Consider the following 22,543-nt stretch of genomic DNA (forward strand, 5'->3'; position numbering starts at 1 on the left):
CCCACACTGGGGAAAAACCTCATCAGTGCACGGATTGCCAGAGATGTTTCATTACCCAAACCGAGCTCACTCGGCATAGAAGAACCCACACTGGAGAGAAACCCTATCAGTGCCCGGAATGCCAGAAATGTTTCATTGACAAAAACGGTCTCACTCATCATATAAGAACCCACACTGGCGAGAAACCTTTTCAGTGCTCTGAATGCCAGAAATGTTTCAGTGTAAAAATCAGACTCACTCAACATACAAGAATCCACACTGGGGAAAAACCATATCAGTGCTCTGAATGCCAGAAAAGGTTTTGTAACAAGCAAAGTCTTTCTAATCATGCAGTGACCCATTCTGTGGAACAACCTTATCAGTGCTCTGAATGCCAGAAATGTTTCAATGAAAAACGCAATCTCACGGTGCATATAAGAACCCACACTGGGGAAAAACCTTATCAGTGCTCTGAATGCCAGAAATGTTTCAGTAAAAAAAATAATCTCACACGGCACATAAGAATCCACACTGGGGAAAAACCTTATCAGTGCTCTGAATTCCAGAAAAGGGTTTGTAACCAACAAAGTCTTTCTCAACATTCAATAACCCATTCTGTGGAACATCCTTATCAGTGCTCTGAATGCCAGAAATGTTTCAATGAAAAACGCAATCTCACAGTGCATATAAGATCCCACACTGGGGAAAAACCTTATCAGTGCTCTGAATGCCAGAAATGTTTCAGTAAAAAAAGTAGTCTCACACGGCACATAAGAATCCACACTGGGGAAAAACCTTATCAGTGCATTGAATGCCACAAATGTTTCAGTGAAAAAATCAATCTCACTCACCATATAAGAACCCACACTGGGGAAAAACCTTATCAGTGCTCTGAATGCCAGAAATGTTTCAGTGAAAAAAGACATCTCACACTGCATATAAAAAACCCACACTGGGGAAAAACCTTAGGAGTGCTCTGAATGCCCAAAACATTTCAACCGTAAATCACTTCTAACTGCACATGTGAGATTCCACTCTGGGGAAAAACCTTATCAGTGCTCTGAATGCCAGAAATGTTTCAGTGACAAAAGAAGTCTTTCTCGACATACAATAACCCACCCTGGGGAAAAACCTTATCCATGCTCCGAATGTCAGAAATGTTTCAAAAACATTCGAAAAACATGTGGATGTCATCTGACAGCAATTCTTGACATCACGGGCATTTTGGTGCGGTGAGGGGGCGAATTTCCCGATTTTATAAGGAGTGTAGTAAAGCCTATAGACCACGAAAAAATGGTTCTTTTTCAGACAGGCAGGCTTTATATGTTTGTATAGTGTCTTCAAAGATGGTTCAAGCATGCCCTCTGCCTGTGGTGCCATGGAGGAATTGTTCCATACCCCCTTTGCCGAAGCTATCCCAGTGTCTTCACCCTTTAGTAGATGTTGATACTATACCGAGATTTCTTTTATAATGGGTGTGAAGGATTGACTTAGCCTTTCTATTTCCTCATTACTTTTTATCTCCTCGCGTTCCGCTGTATGCCAAGACACCAATTGAAGATATTTAAATCTTGATAAATCTGTCCCTACCTTTGCCCTCAAGTTCTCCCATGGGTATATCCCTTCCTCATCCATTAACTCTTTCCGTTTCGTAATCCCAGCCCTTTTTATAGGTACTGCCAAGGCATCGTTCAAGAAGTCCGGGGTACCAGGTGAATCACAAACTGGAGCTGAGTCTGAATAGTACCCAATCCCACTGCTTACCCTTACCCTATACCATGTCTCTAGGGCGGTTTTTAGTATCTTCAAACGAACCCGCTTGAAGAATCTAGGAGATCCAAATTTATACATAAAGGCATCGCTTCCCCCTTCTGCTCTCACCATCTCTTCCAGCAATCTGCCCCAGGATGAGTCGTCTGGCTTAGTAAGTAGCATGCGTAGGCTCTTAAACTGGAATGCCACTACATATAGACTAATACCGGGGAGAGCTAACCCACCTTTTAATAACCTTCATCTGAGTTTCTTCCAGGTCAGGCGCACCCCTTTGTCCCACCACAAAAAAACTACCTATTTTGCTCTGTATCTTATTTGTCTTTCTTAGGGAATGTTAGCGGTATTGTGGAAAACAGGTAGGAGAGCTTGGGGAGAATGACCATTTTCACTAGATTCACTTTCCCATATATTGACAATGGGAGGTTCTTCCATCTGCTAAACCAACGGTCCATTTCCCTAGTTGTTCTGTCCAGATTTAACGTAGGAATTCGATCCAATTCCCTCACACTATATATTCCCAGATATCTAAACTCCTGACTCCCAGTGCCATACCATTGATCTACGTTCCAACACATGACCTCAGTCTTGGATCTGTTCACCTTGTATCCTGATAATGCCCCAAACTCTGCTGTCTGTTCCCCGATCCGAGGAATAGCTGTACCTGGATCACCCGTATATAAAATCAAGTCGTCCGCATACAGCGCCAGCTTAGAGCTATACTGACCTGACTGAAATGTGAGATTCCACTCTGGGGAAAAAACCTTATCATTGCTCTGAATGCCAGAAATGATTCAGTGAAAAAAGAATACTCACTACACATACAAGGACCCACACTGGGGAAAAGCCTTATCAGTGCTCTGAATGCCAAAAATGTTTCAGCCGTAAATCTGATCTCACTGCACATTTGAGAATCCACACTGGGGGAAAAACATCAGTGTTCTAATTGTCAGAAAAGATTCAGAGGTAGTGATGGTTACATGCACCATAAGAAAACACACCATCAAAAATACTTCAGTGCTCCAAGTGCCAGAAAAGCATCCATTTTAAATGCAATCTCACCTACATGAGCAGACGCACACAGGGAAAAAACATTACCTATTCTGTGAATGCCAGAAATTCCTATTTTTTGATAGGCACAGCCTCACTAACCATAATCTACTCCATACTGATGAAAACCTTATGAGTGCTCTGAATGCCAGAAACTCCACACTGAAGAAATACTTATGCCATAAAAGCTTGAATCTGAAAGACAGAGTTATGCTTCATGAGAGATCCCACTCTGGGGAAAAATCTTATGAGTGCTCGAAATGCAAGCAAAGTTTTCGTCACAAATTACGTCTCACTTGTCATGAGCAAACTCACTCGGGAGAAAAAAGCTGTATGTGTGTTCTGAATGTCAGATAAGGTTTAATCACAAATACATTGTCAATTCACATGAGAGTTGCAGAAAAGCTTCTAACAACCTGACTTTACATGAGAGAGCACATATTGTAGTTGCAATAGGATTAATCAAGAAATTCTCGCAGGATAACTTAGGCTGCCCGCATGCAACCTCCAACGAAATTTCAGGCCTTGAAAATGTTTTAATTGCAACAAAATCCACAATTTGAGTATCTGAAAGTCCCAAAACTCTCAAGGTCTTTACTTTTACACAGAGAAGTGTTAGTACTTGCAAACATCAACTAATTAACAAAAAATTCACAATATTAATGTCTTAAATTTTCTCCACCCAAAAGGTTTCTACTCACACTTGTTTCTTAACATATGACTGAAATCTAGATTTTCATGCTAAGATTAGGCCTAGGCGGTGTTCCTCAATGAAGAACTCGGCAAAGTGTCAAAAAAACTCAACCGCTCAACGTGGAGTTCTGCGACCAGCAGAGTGCATTAGGGTCAATTTGAACCGCTTTTTCGGCGAGTAGCACGCTACTCCAGGATCCCAAAATGATTAGTGGTGAATTAGTGTAGGGAAATATAAAATGTATTTGTGAGCTGGACATGTTGGTCTGTTAGTTGGGTTGAAAAAAAGACTGGAGGGATAGAAGAGGGAAGGTTTTGCATTTATATAGCGCTTGCTACCCCTGATGAAGTGTTGAAGCGCTTTTCAGGGAGTAGCATGCTACTCCAGAACCCAAAAAGATGAATAGATAGATCAATTATTGTGGGTAGGTTGTTTTATTATATAAATACAACTGTACGAAAATTTATAAAATTCTCTTGTAAAGTTGTATCCAAGTGGCAAGTATAGTCTCTGATAATAATGTATACAAAGTTGGCCTGCCATCAAGACTGATGCCACGCAAAATGTATGCAAAGTCAGTTGTGCTGAAGTATTTTAGACTCTTGTTGAATTGTAACATCCACCTTGTAGTGTTATAGACGAATGTAGGACCCTAGTGTAATTTTTCCCGATTCATGCCCTTATATAGGTATAACTTATTATATCCTTATATAGGCATAAGAATCATAACCATATTTAGACATAGCCAATGCAGTCCAAATACGGCATGGCTACTTCCACAAGTTCCTAGAATCCACAACGAATTCTTGGAGAAACTAAACTTCAGCTGCTTAAGTATTGATTTGTCCAAGAACTCATGGAGTTTTCAAAGAACTGCGAGTTTTTAGTGATGTTATTATGTCCAATCTTACGTCAAACTCGGCACCTCCCAGGTATAAATATACCCACATCTGCCCTAGCAAACACACAGTGGTTTGGAGCAGATCGACTAACTACTTGCCCGATGCCCTGCTGTAGCGAGTGCCGAAGGAAGCCGACCCTCCAGCTGACACACTGAAAAAGACACTGTCTTTTCTCCTGCCGAGAAATCAAGCTCCAGTGTTTCCCTGCTACCCTTGTGGGTTACTGGGAGATTGAGTCCTGAGAGAGAGATACAAGACCTCCTTCATTCTAAAACCAAGGTACAGAGCTCATTAGACCCTTAGAGATATCTTGGATAGATTCTTGGCAAAAAATATTGAACTTAAGGTACACCTCACTTACTTCTTCCCTCGTACTAGACTTAGGTTAGGTACACCGGGGTAGGCGTATTTTAGAAGCCCCAGTTGAGTACTTTTAGTCGTTATTTATCATTATATATATTTTATCCCTTTTATGTTTCTTATGGCTTAGAAACCATATCATGCTTTACAGTATTATTTCATAATACTCTTTTTACTGTACGCACTTTACTTTATAACAAGCATTGCCATTGTAGCAATTCACTTCTCTTGCATGAGAAAGAAGACTGCTCAATAAATAACCTTTTTTATTGAAAACACCCGTCTCTCTATTTCTCTGCAAATCCTGGTGAAACGAAGCATGCACAATTGACTGAGGGAAATAGCAATCTATTATTTCCGCGACTCTAGAGATATATTTCTTATTCTTGGGGAACAAAGTTGTCACGTTTATGCGGTTGTCAGAAACTAATCCCTTCTTGTGAATTTGAGAAAGTTTCTAGTGACCTCTGAGCTAGCTGGCATTCACAATTAAGTCTAACATATTCAATAGAGACCTAGTCGACTTCAGTCCTACGTCTAAACTATTGTTTATGTTATTCCAATGCGCAGAGCCTATTGGGAATATAGGAACTACACTACAGTAGGTACTGTTGTTTGTATCATGTCCACATTGTAGGCAGACACAAACGCCGAAATTGTGCACTATTTATATTAAGCATAATGTAGGTGAACAGATTACAGTAACCAATGTACAAGCTGTAGTAGGTGCTTAGAAGTAGAGTGACAGAGGGCATAAACACTCCACTTACTCTGTCACTAGCTTAGTACAGACGAACGCCAAAGGCTTCGTACATGATGAAGCATCAGAGTGCACCCTCTTTCTGCGTCCCTTGGGCATTTTGGCTTTTGTTCTACAGAAGAGGCTGCAGACACTTACATAGCACTTTATATAGTGTGGAACACGTTGGAGAGATTCTCAGCGGGCATGCTTTCCTTTGTATTGGGCATGGCCAAAATTGTGATTCTGTGTACAAATTAAAACTAGCATGCATATAGAAAGGGGAGCCTTTGGCCAAAATAGCCATTTTCCCTACCCATACTTCTAACGCATCTTTTTCAAAAAAATGTTAACTACATTGTCATCCGGAAATAGTAATTAGCGCCTACTCATAAGCAAATGACATTTAGAATTCTCTTTCACTTCAAGCTTTCAAAAGTAAATTGATATAAAAGCCGTATTGAATTTTTTAACATTGTGTACTCTTACCAAAATTTAGAGCATCAATTTTATATGACACGCCATAGAAAAAAGGATTTCTTTATATATACTAAACCTCTAGAAACATTTGATTAACCAGTAATAAAGTCACGTCTAACTTAGTTAGTTTGTAGTCTTCTTTTTTAAGAGAAGTTATTTCACATTGTTACTGGACCTGCATGGCTAAACACTTATAAGGTCTCAAAGGCGAGACCTATTGGCTATGCCAATGCTTGTTATTGATTGAGTACAATGAGCAGCAACACTTTTGATTAGGTCCTGAAGAAATCCGCAAATGCCTCTTTGGAGGGTTCATAGGCTGAAACATGTTGACCTCTTATTAACTTTCACTCTGCTGCCCCCAATACCCTGAGCTCATTTTTGTGGTATTTCGTATACCATTCTCTATAACAAAACATGCCTGAACTCCTCCCTCTCAGTGAGGGGGCTGGACCCTGTACTGTAACTAGGTATAATGGTGGGAGGAGATTCCGAATGAGGAAGCATGCCAACTATGGTGGGTGAGGGAAATCTTCCCTTTAAAGGGATATTTCATCCTAGCTAAGTCTTCATTTGCAGCAGTAATCCTCATAGACACAAGGGTTTCTTGATTGTGGTAGAAATACATTTTTACCCCTTCATTTTACGTTCCAGCACAGACCATTGCTTGAAATGTTGTGATCAATGTAGGAAAAATACTCTGTGCACTGAGAAAATGTGTTAAAATAACGGAAGGTTGATAATTGCATTTAATACCTTCTCATACCTGGATTTATCTAGAAGAGAAGTCTGTTAATTCTAGCAGATTTTTGATACCACAATGTATAAGAAATTAGGGGATCTTTATCTGATATCTTTATCAGTAAATTATCTGAAATTATTGGACATAAACTTTTGCAAGTATTATTTCTAAAGATAAAGGAAGTTCTATATTTGTCTTTTCTAAACTAACTCCAGTGCGTATGACTACAATAACCACCTCTCTCAAATCAATATTGTGCTTGGTTTAGTGAGAAAGCTAAATGATCTAGGAGAAACCGGGATCTGGCGTCAGTATTTTTCTGAGAAAGCTTTAAGTTAGAGAGTGAAAACACTTTTTAGAATGCCCCAAAAATTGTGATAAAGATATTTCAATATGTTTGACAAAAAGAATAGGTACATTTCATGACCATATTGAAATGAAAAATAAAGTAATAGAAACAAATATTTACACCACATGACAAAAATATTAGAGACTACATTTCAGCAATATTGGAAATACTGAGGTTCATGTATTAATAATCCATTTGTTAAAAGTGGTTGCTTGTGGAGTCAGCACACTACTGTGTCTGTGATGGCTTTTAAATAAAGGCATGTTTAATGCACCCCATTTTACTTTCAGATTCACAAATATCCCCTTTGGTTACTACCTCCTGTTACTGTTTTTCAGCTCACGTATGGTTTCAAAGCTTAATACATACCTTAAGAATGTATTACGTATTTAGAAGGGACACTATTAACATTCCTCTTCCAAATTCTTAATTGTTAATTGGCTTAGTACATTTCTAAAAGGGGTTTAACATTTGCAAACTCTGTGAATTACCGAACCAGTGGATTTTTGAAAATTAAAACCCTTGGTACATGAGTCAATTTTTCTCAATTCCTTACAAAGGCTATCCATAACCACAAGGGCCGTAACGGAAGGTTGTGTCAGTGGCTTGAAGAGCGCTAAATCAGAGTATCAATTGACTGGTGGCATGTATGAGGACACAAAAAAAATTAAAAAAAAAACAAAACATTTTCCTCAATTCCCTCCAAATTAAGTTTGCTAATAATGTTAGTTGAATGATAACCGGTGCACGTACCTATTTAGTGTTAGTGTTGCTTCAGATCAAATAAAAACCATCACACATAACTTGCACAATGCTTAAAGACAGAATTTCTGACATCCAGCTTTAATGTTTTGTTAAATATATTTGCAAATGTTGTCACTTAAACAGGAAAGAATCTAAACCGGTTTCTGGACATAAAATAGGTTGTAATCATAACCTTTCAATACATTTTCTGAGTTTCAGGAACAATGTGTGTCATCTGTGTTTACTCTAAACCACTATAATAAACATATTCAATGCTTTTAGATTTGATCTGTTTGTACTGGTTTCTCTTACAGACAATGATCTATATTTAGACCAAGGATCAATTCCACCCATGGCTTTTAAAACCAATTTATCATTGATCTCTTTTAGTGTTATCTCAATAAAACTGTAATATTACTGATCTGGGAGATGGACCTTCAAGTATTATGCTCAGTCAATTTATTGAACAAACTATGGAGTTAAAATCTGATTAGATTAGATCCACAAGCATTGCCTGACCACTGTATTTTACATCAATAGATTACTAATCCGCACATGTTGTCTAAGTACAATTCAATCATCTTCAATTTTTCACGGAAAACATGAGAAACAGCTACAAAGTCTATGGACAGCATAGTGAATCCAGAAAGATTCACGCTGCAAAACGAATAGTTTCTGACCTGTCGGTGTAGTTTTGCAGCTTGAAGATCTTTCTGGATTCACTAGCGAACCCACCCACCTCAGCCAGAAAGATGAGGCTGGAGAGGAATGGGGTTAAAACATGGACAAATACTTGAAAAAACGAACCTTGGAGGTTAAAGTGGTGAATGACTTACTGGAACATTGCCATAACTTCGGTAACAGAACGAGCACGAGAAAAAAGAACCCGAAGAGGGCGCCCAAGAGTGGGTGTTTCCGCAGGAAGCGTGCCGACGTCACCGGAAATACACCAAAAGGTGGGACGTCGACGCACACCTGGGCTACAAAAACAAAAAAAAAGACTACAACTCCGGACCCAACCACAAGACAGCGGAATAATGCAGAGCATAGTGAATCCAGAAATTGGCCTATAACAATAGTTACTGTCCCGGTAATCCTTTTTAAATGCCGGGACTATAATCAATAAAGCCCAAGAATTTGTGCTGCCAATCTGGACTGCAGTATTGATGACAGCTGTGAGGACAGGCACCCAGGTTCTTAAGTGGGCGATGTAGAGATCTGTTGGGATCCCATCTGGCGCGGGGGCCTTGTTTTTAGATGGACCCAGAATACCTGCACTCACCTCTTGCGTGGTGAAAATAGACTTGCCTTCCACCCTTTCTTGCCCCTCAATTGGAGGGATATCCGACTGGAAGATACCCTCAAAATTATGTACCCAATCGTCCTCTGTCATTTGGGCACTCAGTAAATTAGCATTATTTCCAGATCGAAATGGGCTGTTAATAATGCCCCAGAACTTTGAGCTATCACATAGTGTACTAGCCTTCACTAAATTGATCCAGGCCTCCTTCAGGACATACTCGCGAGTTGCTAGAGCAGCCTTATATGCTCTTTGTAGTCCTTTGACTGCAACCCAGTCTTGGGGCTTAACACCCAAGGCCTTTCTCAGGTTCCTGGAAGCCTGGGAGCACGCCGAGTCAAACCATCGTGGACCTGGTTGCTAACAGGCCCGTAGAAAGTTCTTATGACAGTAGACATGGATCCAAATGCACCCATGATGTCCGGCGCACTTGCCTCATCGTTGAGACAGGTGGCAAACTCGCTGAGACACCGAGTTAAAATGGACTCGTGGAGTAGCTCTGGGACAATACACCCCCACTTTACGCTCCTTCCCGCTTCCACCTCTTTAAGTGGGACACCAGCCCTGCGCCCACCTTGGTGTGTCCGAGTGTTAGGGTCCAGCCAGTTGAGACACAAATGGGGTTGTGGTCACTGCATTCACTCGCCTGCACAGAAAAATCGGTAACCAGAGAGTAAAAGGGGGTATATACAAAGGTGAAATCAATAACTGTCACACACCCTCTCCCAATAAAGGTGGGAGTAATGTCTGTTTTCCCCAGAGGCAGCTTATTTATTACAGATGTTAGATCAAATTCAAGCAAGATGAAGTTAAGCTCAACACCCTTGGGAGTATGTTCCATGTGTAAGCCTGCTTGTCGTGCACAGCCTATATCTTCCACTCCTTGCATGATGTCCCTACACATGAGTGTTAAAATCCCCTGTTAAAAAAGTGTAGTGATAACTCTGACCTTTCAAGATGCTATGCTGAAGTACAGACCCCAGCAGAGTTATATTTCCCTCATCCGGGTGTGTAACTCCAGCATTGAAGAAGTTACCAGAGCAGCTTGCTCCTTCCACTGGGCAACAACATCACATGTGAATTGAGAGAGACATAGAGTGAGGTATTGTAAGTAACTGGCTCTGTATACTGCACTAAAGTGAGGTACAGTGTGTATAGAGTCCAAGGGTCACCAGAGGTAGGCAGAGGTTAAAGTTAGATAGAACCTTACTCGCTAAAGTGGTAGCTTGGTCGAGCGGTAAGGCAGTATCAGAGGACAGTGTTAAGCATTTGATGTACACACTCAGTCAGCAAATGAATTCACACACTCAAGAACTGAACTCTAGGCCAATTGTTTTTGTATAAAAAAAATATACTGTTGCTTTATTTCTAGAACCAAGCAAGCCTGGCAGAGGTAAGCATAAAAATACTTCGCGTTAATCATTTACTTGTATGAACACAGTTCAAGTATGCAGTAGAAATTGTACTTTGTTTGATTTACAGGGGAGAAGTAGTATGCAACACTTAGCAAATACAGTACATTGATATGAATAGGCTTTTTCACTAAATTGCAGGTAAGTTACTTTTTGCTTTACTTTTCTAACTCAGTGCTGGATACCTAGACTCAGCACTGGTACATTTCCTAGAAACAGCTAAGTAATTACGTTTTGGTTATTCTCATGATTTTTAAAGAATATTTTCAGTTTTCAAAACTCCACAATTGTAAACTTTTTGGAGCAGTACATTGAAAGGAATGGGCTTCTAGAATAAATTGCAGGTAAGTTACTTTTTGTGTTACTTTTCTAACTCAGTGCTGGATACCTAGATTCCGTCCATCATCCCCTTTTGTATCGCTTTGTTCGCCCTAAGTTGGCATGGTATGCTCAGACGTGAGTTCCTTGCTCACTTTGCCACTTGATTCAAGATAGCCTGGCTGATGAGGGTTATTAAGCCGAAACCGGTCCCAGGATACTTGTTTCCGGTCCAGGAAAGACATGGCTTGGCAGTTCGGACTGGACTGTTATCATGAGGCACTGGTTCAGACTGATTTGCATATGGCCATGTCTGAACTGGGGTAGCGGAGTGAGCTAAAGAATGGTGATGGATTACACCCAGATCAGTTGACTGGGGGTGAGTGTTTGGTTTGCTCAAACGCTCCGTCCATCATCCCTTTTTGTATCGCGTTGTTCACCCTAAGTTGGCAGGGTATGCTCAGACGTGAATCCCTTGCTCACTTTGCCACTGGATTCAAGATAGCCTGGCTGATGAGGGTTATGAACCCGAAACCGGTCCCAGGATGCTTGTTTCCGGTCCAGGGAAGACATGGCTTGGCAGTTCGGGCTGGACTGTTCCCATGAGGCACAGGGTCAGACTGATTTGCATATGGCCATGTCTGAACTGCGATGGCAGAGTGAGCCAAAGAATGGTGATGGATTAAACCCAGATCAGTTGACTGGGGGTGAGTGTTTGGTTTGCTCAAACGCTCCGTCCATCATCCCTTTTTGTATCGCGTTGTTCACCCTAAGTTGGCAGGGTATGCTCAGACGTGAATCCCTAGCTCACTTTGCCACTGGATTCAAGATAGCCTGGCTGATGAGGGTTATGAACCCGAAACCGGTCCCAGGATGCTCGTTTCCGGTCCAGGGAAGACATGGCTTGGCAGTTCGGGCTGGACTGTTCCCATGAGGCACAGGGTCAGACTGATTTGCATATGGCCATGTCTGAACTGCGATGGCGGAGTGAGCCAAAGAATGGTGATGGATTAAACCCAGATCAGTTGACTGGGGGTGAGTGTTTGATTTGCTCAAATGCTCCGTCCATCATCCCCTTTTGTATCACTTTGGATACCTAGATTCAGCACTGGGATATTCCCTTGAAACAGGTAAGTAAACACGTTTTGGTTATTTGTGCAATTAAAAAAAATATTTTTAGATTTCAAAACTCCACACTTCGAAACATTTTGGAGAAAAAGTGTCCATGTTATCCTATGGAGGGAAAACAGGTTAACGGTTCTCAGGTAAGTAATTGACTGTGGGAGTTAAGGTTTTGGGGTTAGACTCAGGGGGTCGCCTAGGGTGATGCACTGTTGTTGCACCCTCAGCAGCACTAGGACGGCCGGTTGCAGAGTGTTGAGGCCCAATGTTATCCTATGGAGGATAGGGAGGCTTTGTTTGGTAGCGGCTGACAGGATTGTGGGAGCAAAGCTCCTAGGGTTTAGCTCAGGGCAAGTTGGGGACCAAAGGTGCACCCTCAGTTGCACAACGGCGTCCGGGCGCAGGGGCTGTTTTGAGGTCGGGTGCCCTGTTGATTTCACTGGAGATTCTCCGGGACAAAGAAACACTGCAGGCTTGTTGACGAGGATCTTCCAGGAGCGACCACCACTTCGAGTGGTAAGTTGGGTTCTTGTAGGTTGGTTAGGCACCGCTGGGTTGGGCACACAAGGCCGTGGGGCATCGGATGTAGGGGTGCCTTTGGACGTCGGATTTTCTTACCCGCTCTGGTCACGGTAGGGGGGGTCCTCTGGATTGAGGCTACAGTCGTCTTCTGGAGGCTTGTGGCAAGTCATGGGTCGCCGGATATTGGGTCAGGATCGCCGGGGGGACCTCCTTGTGGTGTTTTTCCACTCGAGCTCGGGTCGGGTTCGGCGGGTTTGGAGTGGGCTGGATTCTCGGTTTCTGGCTGGCACCAGCAGCTGCAGTTTACACACGTCCAGTGTTCACAGGAGAAACAGTCTTGAAAGTGAAGGCAGGCAGGTCCTCTGGGGTTTGTGAGGGTCCTGGCTGCTGGAAAGGCCAGGGTTTCGCAGGAGCAGGTTCAAGGGGAGACAGGCCTGTAGGGCTGGGGCCAAGTCAGTGGGCGTCGTCCTCTTGTTAGCTCTGCACAGCTTCTCATCCTTCTTCTCTTCTTTTCTTTTTGTTGCTGGATCTGAGGAAGGAAGGTTCAGGCTGCCACTGAATACTAAATTTAGGGGCGTTACAGGTAGGTAAAGAGCAGGGACCAATGGGTCCCTTCCCTGGGGTGGGTACACCCCCTATTCTGTCACTCTCCAGTGGGAGGGGGCAGGAGCCTGTCCCTTGTTGGCTGGGTTCCCCCATCCTCAAGATGCTGGGGACTCGAGGTTGTGGTTCACCTCGCCTCCCCCACCTTAGGGGTGGAGTTGGCAGAGGTGGGAACACCTCTTCCGCACTTGTTTTTCCCGCCGGTTCTCCCACCCAAAGTGGGGGGTAGAACCAGTGGGGACCCATTGCTGAAAGCGGCAAAAGGTCTGGAGAGTCTCACAAAGGGGGCATGCCTTTGAAGCTTCCCCTTCGTGAACCCTGCCTATCCTGGGGGAGGAGGCTTGGCACCTCTTCCCAGGATGTGCATTGTTTCAGGCCCCCGACAGAACAGCAAGCTCTCGTCCCAGGCGTCCAGAAACATGTCTGGTGGTGGCAGCCTAAGCAGCCACTCAATCAGGTCACTAGGAGTCGGTCGAGTCGCATGGGGCATCTCTAAGATGCCCTCTGTTGTGCATTTTACATTAAATACCACACTGGCAGCAGTGTGGGTTTAATGTGCTGAGAAGTTTGATACCAAACTTCCCAGTCTTCAGTGCAGCCATTATGGTGCTGTGGAGTTCGTAATGACAAGCTCCCAGCACCATATATTCTTAATGGCAGCACTGCACTTACAATGCCCAGAAATAGACTTGGGCACTGTAGGGATATAGGGCTCATGCACCTGTACACTCACCACTGGCATAGGCACCCAGCTAGAGGGGTGACTGATGTATGCCAGGGCAGTGGTTTGTGGGCATGGCACACAAGGATGTGTGCCATGTCGACTCTTCACTTTGTTCTGCACCAAATTACTGCAACAGAAACTCACTGTTCGAGGCATATGAGCTGCAGAATTCACACTCTGTGCATAGATCGCCATCTGGTGTTGGGTTTGAATGCTTGCACCTTGTTGTTGTCTTTGAAGAAGTCTTTTGTAGTCACGCGATAGGTGACTCCTCCCTTGGACGATAGTGTGCATGGGCATCGACTCCATCCTCAGATTGTTTTTTTCCATCATCGGGTTCGGATGTAACTTCTCGGCACCTTATCTCCAAACCTTTTTGACGCGCAAACATCATAAAATTCAACGGTATTGTTTCTCGATCGCGTGACCTTCGACGCGCTCCTCAAATATCCCATTCCGGTCGTCGACACGGGCGCTGGGCCTATCGACGCCATTCGGGCCTTCGGCTCATGGAAAGGACTCCACACAGTGACCACCACAAGGTCTGCAATCTGGGTCTCTCGACAGAGCCCAACGAGAATAATTGCCATGCCTGCGCCTCCTTTCAATCAAAAAAGAGCATCCGTGATCGCCGGGCCCGACGACAAATCATGGTGCAGCAAGCAGCTCTGGTACTGGTGGACATCTTTGATGAAGGCCCGATTTCCCGGAGGAAGATTCTGAGGAACTGGAAATCGTGTCCAAAGCAGACGACTCCGACTCAGACCACCCCATCCCTCATGATCAACAAGTGAGTACCACTGCCTCAACTCCAACCCCACCTGCAAAAAAGAAGGCCCTGGTCAAGACTTCGCCTGTTGGCCCCAGCCATGACCGAAAACAATGTTCAGAAGCCCCGCCCCCGGGCTCGGCTCCAAAGACAAAAGACAAGCCTTCAGGGAGCTTTTGCCCGATCAATCCGCATGTTAGTGTCTCACAGGCTCCATCTGCACCGAAGTCGGGAGCACAGCTTACTCCCAGAAAGAAATCAGCATCGAACACCCCGGCCCCGAAAGAAAAGGCATCTGATCCGAAACCAAGACATTCAGAACCGAAAAAAGATTTCCGCCTCCACATCGAAGCCGAAGGATCCAAAAACACCTTCCAAGGCTCCGGAGCAGAAATCCAAACCTCGCTTGGACCCGAAAAGATCGGCACCAAAAGCGTCTACCGAAGAGGAAGAACTTTTTCGACCAGATCCTATCGATCCGAATAAAAAAACACCCCACATAGACCCTAAAACCGGACATGTGTCTACTGTTCCACACAAGAAGAGGAAACTGGATACACCAGGCACTCCTGCAGTGCCTGTTAAGAAAAAACTGTGCTACTAAACCTATACAATCCTCTTCTCCTGTTCTTCCTACCAATCCTATCTCTCCTCCACACTCTCCTATACTTCCACCAAACTCACCATTACCACAGGTCGATGATGATTTAGGGGATGGGGGAGGCAACAATGATCCTTTTTACAGACCCTGATACCAACACAGACGTACCACAGGACGACTGGGACGATTATGATGACCTGGTCGACCCTCCAGACCTCCCTGATCCCCAGGCATACCCAACAAAGCCGTCTCCCCAGATGACAATATTGGTTTTAGTCAGTTGGTAAATAGGGCTGCTACATTCCATGGTGTTTCAATGCATTCAGACCCTGCAGAGGAGGACTTTCTAATAGACCTGCCTGGAACTTTCTGCTACTCCCCTCAACTTACCACCCTAACAGCGTCCAATGTCCGGGGAACATCTAACACTCCTCAAACAAGAAGTTCTTTCACTGCTTCAAAAGCACACAGTAGAACCAGTTCCCATACAACATCAAGGAACAGGGGTTTACTCCCTGTATTTCCTAATCCCCAAAAAAGACAGGACTCTAAGACCAATACTGGACCTCAGACCTCTCAATTTCTACGTTCAATCAGATCATTTTCACATGATCACTCTTCAGCAGATCCTTCAAGGAGGCGACTTCCTTGCCACACTAGATCTCAAGGACTCCTACTTCCAAATTCCCATTCACCCTGCTCACAGGAAATACCTAAGATTCACAGTGGACAGCCAGCATTATCAGTTCAAGGTCCATCCATTTGGGGTGACCACAGCACTCAGGGTGTTCACAAAGTGCCTTGCAGTAGTAGCAGCGCACTTAAGAAGGCAGCAAATCCATGAATTTCCATACCTGGACAATTGGCTCTTAAAAGCCAAGTCATACGTCAGTGTGCTCCTCACACTTATCAAATGATCCAGCTATTACACGACTTTGGGATCACACTAAACTACACCAAGTCACACCTTCAACCCTCCTACGTACATCAGTATCTAGGAGCTACAATAGACACTTGCAAAGCTCCAGCATACCCCAATCCAGCCAGGATAGCCAGCATGCAAACCCTCATCACCCAGTTTCAGCCACAGCACTCTCTCTAAGCACAAATGTTTATGCAGCTAATAGGGATGATGGCCTCTTGCATTTTCATCGTACCTCACGCAAGACTTCAGATGCGCCCTTTACAAGCATGTTTGGCATGTCAGTGGAATCAGGCTCAGGGACCACATCTGCTAGGGAATCACTGTAGGGCCCTGGATAGATTTGGGTACACCCTACGCGCACACTCTGGCTTTACGATAGGCTCAAGGGGTGTCGGTATACTTATTAAAAATTCACTGCCATTGGTTCTGGGACGAAGCTGGTCTGATCCCCTGGGTCTCTATGCGGCGCTATCTGCACAGTGGGAGTGTCTCCCGTTGAATTTCTGCTCGCTATACATACCTCCGAAGCTACACTCGTCCACCCTCCCGGATGTGGGGAAGTTGTTGCTGGAATTGCCTCCGGGGACGTTAGTGCTGGGCGGGGACATGAATGAAGTGATGGCCAGAAATTTGGATAGATCGTCGCCCTCACTGGGTGGGGGGGGGGGGGTACACCACCTCAGGGACTTTACGCAAGCAATGGGCTTAACCGATTTATGGAGGGCACACAACCCGCACCTGAGACAGTACACACACCTTTCAGCAGCCCATGGGTCCTCCTCTACGATTGACTACATTCTCACACGCACAGGATGCATGACTCTGTTTCCAGATGGGCACCTTAAGGCTAGAGGAATCTCTGACCACGCACCGCGATGACGACATCTGGAGCATGCCTACGAAGGTATTGCAAAACGACCGTCCGCTTGATTTTATTCTGCAGGCCATTCACATTCCAGGATAAGATGTCTATGTGTTGCGTCTTAGGTGAGTGTGAGCCTGCCATTTCCTCCGCCAAAGCTTAAAGGGGAAGAGCCGTCCCCTCCCTCCACCCCCCTTCAATCCGCCCCATGAGTGTGTCGATGGAATCAGAACAATGATGCAATACAGAAACCAAGAATAAATAACAGAACTGAACCCCCGTTCCACCCTTCAACAGCCCCCCACCCTGCTACCCTGCCACTCCGGCCAACCGCGCCAGACATCCCCAATAAGCAGAGCGCCTGTAGCCCTTGAAAACGATAAGCTTGAGGGTAAGTGGAGCAGCCAAGTCCAACCTCCGGGGCTCTCCCCCCGACCCCCGTACAATACAATAAGTAGTTAAACGAACGTCACATCCAAAACAAAAGGCCCAAAATGGGTAATCAACCCCACCTCAACATAAACAGTGCCCTACCGCCAAGGTGGGAAAGAGCAGCAATCGCAGATGTACTGGTCCATTCTGAACCTATCTCTACAAGACCCTTGCTCAGATCAATGCCTCCCCCCCCTAGTCAGTATATCAGCAAGAGGAGCATTCACAGTCTCAACAAACATTACAGTGTCTTCATACATTACATGTACGTAAGATCCTGCCAGTCTGAGTTGACATAGTCCACCCCCTCACTCCAGATCCGGTGAGGCTGAGAGGCTGCGGGCCCTTCTCTGCACCTGTTGGACTCTCCCGGCGCCGCCGCCCCCGACAACTCCACAGATGAGGCCAGAGACTGGGGGTACACGCTCCTCCAGTTACCCTCACGGTCCGGGCTCCTCCGCCGCTGTCTGCACTCCTCCAGCCAGGTATGTGCCTCCTCCGGGGTGGTGAAGAAGAAGGATTTTCCCTCCGCCAAAACCTTGAGCCGCGTCGGGAAGAACATCATGTTAGCGGAGGTCACACTCCCGAAGTTTCCTCTTGACTGCGTCAAACGATCTGCGCTCCTACTGGACCTTGAGCGTAAAATCAGGGAAAAAGAGTATTGTGGCGTCTTCTACACGCAAGTCTCCATGCTGTCGTGCCGCCTGCAGGATTGCATCCCGGTCGCAATAGTTGAGTACCCACGCGATAATGGTTCTCGGCGGGACCCCCGTGCGCGGCGGTGGGACTGGCGCCCTGTGCGCTCGCTCTATAACGAAAAACTTAGACAGTCTCTTGGGTATCAGGGTGTTCAAGATGAGGTCCTCCAGGAACAGTTCCACACTGGCCCCTTCCATTTTTTCTGGCATGCCTACCACCCTGAGGTTGTTCCTTCAGGCCCTTCCCTCCTGATCCTCCAGCCGTGCCGCCATCTGCCTTTGCTGTTGCGTGAGCTGTTGGACCTGCTGTTGCAGCGACTTGGCGGCCCCCTGTAAGTCTGTAATGGCAGTAGCGTTTTGTGTAGCCTTCTCTGATGTTTTGTTCAAATCCGCCGGCTGTAGCGTCAACTCAATGGACATTTTGTCTATTTTAGACTCCAATGTGGTGCCCAGGGATTGCATTGCCTGCATAATGGAGGAGAGAGACGGTTCACAGGGCTCTTCAGATGGCCCGGGTGGGGCAGATCATCACCGCCCGGGCCCGCCGTGTAGTTATTCATAGTGTTGGATTGAGTCGCAGTGGTCTTCTTGTTCCGCATAAGATGTCGGGCGGCCACTCCCAGGCCCTCCACAAGGTCGTCACTAAGAGGAGCCGCAGCAGCTCTTGTGCTCCAATCACCAACTTCCAGTCTCTGAGGTATGTAGGGGCCTTTTCACCCGTGGAATAGGCCCTGCCGCCGGGCAGCCAGAATATTGAAACGTGCAGTCTATTTGATGCAGTGGGCCTCAGTTAAGGAGTCCAGTTGTGGGACGGGCCCCGTCCGGCAGCCAAGCAGGGTAGTATGCCCCCTGAACGTCCTATTTCTGCATGGCCAGCCTCATGTACAAGGATTCTGCCCCCAGGTGTCCAGCGTCGTGACCGACCCCCACCGTCGAGGCGAGCCCCGTCTGCCAGGTCACACACTGTCAATCGAGGCCGCCGCCACCTGTGTCCCTCTAGGCCTCCGTCCTGCTCTCCACTGGGGCCTATCAGCAGGGCCCGGCGCATGTGCAGATGCAGGCCGCTTCTGGCCCACGTTTAAAGTGCCCAGCCTATCTGAGGGCCTCGTAGCTGGTTCCGTGGTGCAAGGCCGTAAGCCTCCTCGCTCCTCCGGAGGGGGGCCCCGCTTTGAGCCCCAGGCAGTCCCCCGGCGTATGGAAGCCTCCCAGCAACGTTCCCAGTCCCCGCGCCACTTTCACCGTCACTCACTGTAGTGGCTCACGGGGCGGCCTCGGGAGGGGGGCATCTCGGGTCCTCTAGGGGCTCCGCTGGGAGGTATTGGCCATAAAGTCCGCCACCTGGCCGCCGCATGTGCCCACGATGTCGCTGGTAGTCCGGTCCGGCCGCCGGGGACCCAGGCAGGGCGTTCCCCGGTCCACCACCTGTCGCTGACCAGTCACTGCCTTGGTGCAGGGCCGGGAGGAAAGGGTCGCTCCGGGCTATGATCCGGGGCTCCTCAGTGCCAAGCACCGCCCTCAGCCGCCGTCCTGCGTCCCCGCCCCGGCCCTTTCGTCACTCGAGGCCAGTGCTCCAACGCTGGGCCTCTACAGCAAAGGCCGCGACTGGCCCCCAGACGCCGACTCCCGTATCTCCGTCACCCGGTATCGGATTCGCACTGTGGAGGCAACAACAGGCGTCGGATGAAGGGGCCTCCTCAATTCCGGCGTCAGACGTCGTATGTCGGGCGGATCAGTGGCGGATTTCAGGAGTCGACTGGATCACCACCGGAACGCCGCAAAACTATGCGGCTATCTTGGTCGCCACCAAGCCACGCCCCCTACAGCAGCAATATTTGACTCCTGCCCCGAGGGTCCTGACTCCCCCTGCCTTGCTTTGGTCCTCCAGCCGGGGTCCCTATGCTGCTGAATCAGCCTCTGTCTGCAGTCCCACAGATCCTAGTCTTGCTGTTCCCCTGGTCTGGTAGTCTCCTGCCGGAGGCAGAGAGCGAGACGCAATGGCCACTGCAAGGGGCCCCAGGCAATCCTCATTGCAAAAACTGTCCAAATTTGCCCATTCCACATCAGATGAAGCAGCGGGGAAGCAGGCCGGTGCGGAGGCGATGCAGCAAACTGAAGACGGAGCTCCGACATTGCTGGATATCATGGAGGCTATAATGGGAGTCCGCACAGCACTGGAACATAAGATTGACACTGTTTCCATCGACGTCAACCTCATACGCACCGATCTGAGAAACATGGGGGAGAGAGTCAAGCCAAATAAAGTCTCTGTCGCAACACTTAAACACTCCACGACGCAGCTGGAGACGACAGTTAAGCAACTTCGGACCCAGACATCGGACCTTGAGGCTCCACTAGAAGATTATGAAGGGCACGCGAGAAGAAACAACATGCGCATCCTGGGAGTTCCCAAACGGGCGGAGGGACAGGCCACAGACCTATTCGTTGAAGACCTTCTTCAAAACCGTCTGCAGCCTCGCTCCCTCTCCAACTACTTCTCTGTCGGGCGTGCCCACAGGGTGCCTGGAGGCTCTCCGAAGCGGGGTGGTCCGCCGTGTCTCATCATGGCATGGCTCTTCAACTTTCGTGACCGGGACGTTATCTTTCAAGCTGCAAGAGTTGGACCGCCTCTCAAATTTGAGAACTCAAGCATAACCTTTTTTCCAGACTTTACCTATAAGGTGCAACAGAAATGCAGCTCCTTCCTAGAAGTGAAACGGGCACTCAGGAGCCACAATTTGAAGTATGATATGCTTTTCCCAGCAAAACTGTGTGTGCAATTGGACGATAAGTCGTTGTTTTTCCTGTCCCCGGAGGATGCCTGGGATTGGCTGGAGAGGTAGCGTTCCTCTGAGGGACAGGGTCGCCCATCCCCAGATCAACCTCATAGATCCGACCGTCTGGCAAAGGTTGACTGAGAGAACCGGATTCAGGTGTCATTGGATGTTGCTACGAACTCGGGTTCTGCCCCTATGTTAATGTTCAGTTGAGCCACCGACAATAGGGTGGCCTCTGGACAGGGTTCTTGGTTCAGTGGGAGGGAGGTGTTACTTGCTTCGAAATGTTGTCGATCATCTTGTGCCCCTAATGAACGCCTTAGGATTCTGTTAAGGGTTTCTTTGGGACTCGATTTTGGAGAAGGGGGTGGACAGATATTCCGCTCAGGGCGGTAGGAGCTACATAAATCAAACTTGGGCTACGAGGCCCTTCAGGATTCATCATGGGCAAATGTAACTGTTCTTTAGGGGGGACGGTCGTACACTGGGGTAGTTTGGTTGTGTAGCGTTTCCCTCTATATGGTTCTAGTTATGGGTACACAAGTGCTCTGCAAATTGGGGTGGTGGGAAGTTCTGAGTCCTCGTTGCACGGAGGCGGGGTGGGGGGATTGCAGGGTGTTTTCCAGGGTATTTGTTTAATCTTTTATTGTGTTTTTTGAGCAAGTTGTCTTCAGGGGTCACATGCAAACTCAACAGGGTTACTGGCACACATGTTTTCTTACACTATGCATTTCTGCTATGTTTCTAGTGCAGTTCCGCTTACTTTGCTACCTTTGTGGTCCTCTTGTCACCCCAGGTGGCTCTGATGAATTCCTCACGGGCGACACTGGGATCTGCTTATTCTCCTGTTATGCTGTGGGGATATGTCTTGTTATGCCGGTTACACTTTTGTCCCTGTGGGAGGGTGGGCTCATGATCTCCGAGCCGAATGAGTGACGACTCCACCACTTATACAGCGCTTGGTCGACTCAAAATCATCTCCTGGAATGTGAATGGGTTGGGTGACGGAATTAAGAGGGGGATAATATTACAATACCTTGAGCGCCACGCCCGAATTTGTGCTGCTCCAGGAGACACACATTTCTGGTACTACCTACTCTGCACTCAATAGATGGGGTTATAAACTGCTTGCCACGCAGGTTATACCCAGGGGTCCAGAGGGGTGGGTATCCTGGCACACACCTCCCTCCCTTTTCAAATCTAAAACTTCTGCGCGACCCCTCTTGCCGCTTTGCCATGGTACCCGGATGATGGGAGGGTCCATCTCACCTCACTGAACATACCTCCCAGGCTATACTCCTCCACCCTGATGGACTTAGACCCCCACATGCTGAATTTACCTAAGGGGGACAACTTGCTGGGGGGAGACTGTAACGCTGCCCTGGAGGGTGAACTGGATCGTTTACCACCCGAAGCAGTGAACCACAGGGGAAACTCCTGGCAGACTTCCTAGCAGCCATGGGATTGGTGGATGCGTGGCGTACACACCACCCCCGACAAACAATATACTTTCCATTCTGGGGTCCATGATAGTATTCCCCTTTTTGACTACCTTTTCTGCCAAGCTACTCAACTCTCCATGTTTGGTGAAATCTCCTTTTTGCCCAGAGGTATCTCCGACCATTCCCCTACCCTGGCCCACTACGGTGGTGTGCCTTCTCGCTTGAGCCCC

Source organism: Lissotriton vulgaris, unplaced genomic scaffold (assembly GCF_964263255.1).
Source record: "Lissotriton vulgaris unplaced genomic scaffold, aLisVul1.2 SCAFFOLD_1316, whole genome shotgun sequence".
Lineage (NCBI taxonomy): Eukaryota > Metazoa > Chordata > Amphibia > Caudata > Salamandridae > Lissotriton > Lissotriton vulgaris.